The following is a 2,821-nucleotide window of genomic DNA, read 5'->3' on the forward strand; positions in this document are numbered from 1 at the left end:
TTGACCCACCAATTCCATTACTGGGAATATACCCTAAAGAAACCATAACTACCACCCAAGCAGATATATGCACACCCATGTTTATTGTTGCTTTGTTCACAGTGGCAAAGAGTTGCGAACAACCCAAGTGTCCATCAACAAACGAATGGCTAGAGAAGCTGTGGTATATTCACACAATGGATTAGTATGCAGCACTGAAAAACAAGGAACTCATCTAATATTATATAAAATGGGTGACTCTGGAGGACATTATGCTGAGTGAAATATCTCAGTCACAAAAGTACAAATACTACATAATGAAAGTGTATTAAACAATACCGACATCCGGGTTTTGGGTATACTAAGAAAGGAGAGGATACGCAATGTACATAGCATTTAAACATAATAGGGTGAGAACTGTATAAAAGGAATATATGATTAGTTATTATTGGCATGAGAAGAGCACAGAATAATTGCTGTCTAGCAACGTGGACTGGAGAGGGTAGACTGTGCAACAATGAATTTTTTCCCCAAGAGAAAAGTGAACTGAGGGGGAGGGGGCAGGGAGAAAAAAAAATAATGGTGTGTGTTTAAGGAATTGCTAAATAAGGGTTCCTGTGGTGTGTATGTGAAGCTAACACTAATCTACTGTGGAATTATTCAGGGATAAATAAATCTTTCATGGTTTCTGATACATATTTGTTTATGCTTTTGTTTGCTCTCTATATTCACATAAAACTAGATCTTTTGTAAAAATCTCCAGGATAAAACCGAGCCTGAAGGTAAAACACTTAAAGATGATGAGCCTGTCCTTTCTCCAGATCCTGGCATCCTGACTGATGACAAACCACACTCAGAATCTTCCACAGATACCGCAAGTTCTGGGGAGACTCCTGGAGACACCCCATTTCTACTAAGCAAAGTATTACTAGCTTTCTCTCCCGTCCAACTGGAGGTGTCCAAGCTTTAGTAGGTGGTTACATTGGTGTCTTGGTCCCCACGTTAAAGCCTGAGACAAAAACTGTGTCAGAAGAAAAAGAGGCTGTTAAAGCTGAACCCCCTGACAAAAAAAGACAAAGCAGCCAAAGAGAAACACCATTTATCTCTTCAGAGAGAAAAGATTATTGCAAGAGTGAGTATTGATAACAGAACCCAGGCCCTAGTTCAGGCATTGAGAAGAACAACTGATCCAAAACTGCATCAGTAGGGTCAAAGAACTGACCTTCCACCTTCTAGAATATCCTGAAGGAAAAGGAGTGGCTGTCAAGGAAAACCTTATTCCATATTTGTTACGAATTCGACAAACTAAAGATGAAACTCTTCAGGGTGCAGTGAGACAAATCTTGGCCTTAACGGGCTACGTGGATCCAGTGAAGGGGAGAGGAATTAGAATTCTCACAATTGATGGTGGAGGAACCAGAGGCGTGGTTACTATTCAGACACTGCGAAAACTAGTTGAACTTACCCAGAAGCCAGTTCATCAGCTCTTTGATTACATTTGTGGTGTCAGCACAGGTTCTGTGTTAGCTTTCATGTTGGGGTTGTTTCATATGCCCCTGGATGAATGTGAGGAACTTTATCGAAAATTAGGATCCGATGTGTTTTCACAAAATGTCATTGTTGGGACAGTCAAAATGAGTTGGAGCCATGCATTTTATGACAGTCAAACATGGGAAAAGATTCTCAAGGATAGAATGGGATCTTCTCTAATGATTGAAACAGCAAGAAATCCCACATGTCCCAAGGTAGCTGCAGTGAGTACCTTAGTGAACAAAGGAGTAACACCGAAAGCGTGTTCCGGAACTACGGTCATTTTCCAGGGGTCAACTCGCACTATCTGGGAGGCTGTCAGTATAAGCTGTAGCAGGCCATTAGGGCGTCGTCCGCCGCCCCTGGCTACTTTGCAGAGTACGCGCTGGGAAACGATCTTCATCACGATGGAGGTCTGCTTCTGAATAACCCTTCAGCATTAGCAGTGCATGAGTGTAAATGCCTTTGGCCTGATGTCCCATTTGAATGCATAGTCCCTGGGAACTGGACGCTATGAGAGTGACTTGAAGGACACCGTGATGCACACAAGCTTGAAGGCCAAACTGTCTCATGTTATCAACAGTGCGACAGATACAGAAGAAGTGCATATAATGCTTGATGGTCTGTTACCACCTGACACCTACTTTAGGTTCAATCCTGTAATGTGTGAGAACATACCTCTAGATGAGAGTCGAAATGAAAAGTTGGATCAACTGCAGTTGGAAGGGTTGAGGAACATAGAAAGAAATGAAGAAAAAATGAAAAAGTTGCAAAAATTTTCAGTCAAGAGAAAACAACTCTGCAGAAAATTAACGACTGGATAAAACTGAAATCTGACATGTATGAAGGCCTCCCATTTTTTTCCAAATTGTGATGCCTGTGCATTTGCGGTCCTCCATGAGTGAACACGCGCTCAGGAGATCAGTAAGAATGTGTGTGATTAAGCAGGAACTGACTCCTAAGTACGTATGAATTATGGGAAATCATGGACAAGTTGGTGCTTGGATCAGCTCCCACAGGACAGAGTATGGTTACAGAGTTCTTATGGAATTAGCTTTTTATGATATTAATACAGTTACTGGAGCTTTAGGAATCTTAACTGTTGTGCTAGTTGATTTTATTAGCTATTGATGTTATATTGTTTGATGTTTTAAAATTTATTAATATATGTGCCAAACAAAAAACAAAAACAAAAACAAAAAACCTAGATCTTCTCTGAGTCCACGTAGCTGAATTAAATGGTAAAAGTATGGAAGGACATGCTTTTTTCCCACTAGTATATAAATAAATTTCTGTTTCTCTTTCATCAACA

At 40.5% G+C, this 2,821-nt stretch overlaps 1 pseudogene; it reads left to right on the forward strand.

Moving 5' to 3' along the window:
* The first annotated feature begins 362 nt into the window (after positions 1–362).
* LOC102845122 lies at positions 363–2,383 on the forward strand (annotated as a pseudogene).
* The last annotated feature ends 438 nt before the right edge of the window (positions 2,384–2,821 follow it).

Source organism: Elephantulus edwardii, unplaced genomic scaffold, assembly GCF_000299155.1.
Source record: "Elephantulus edwardii isolate Elephantulus edwardi_28Jun2011 unplaced genomic scaffold, EleEdw1.0 scaffold00249, whole genome shotgun sequence".
NCBI lineage: Eukaryota > Metazoa > Chordata > Mammalia > Macroscelidea > Macroscelididae > Elephantulus > Elephantulus edwardii.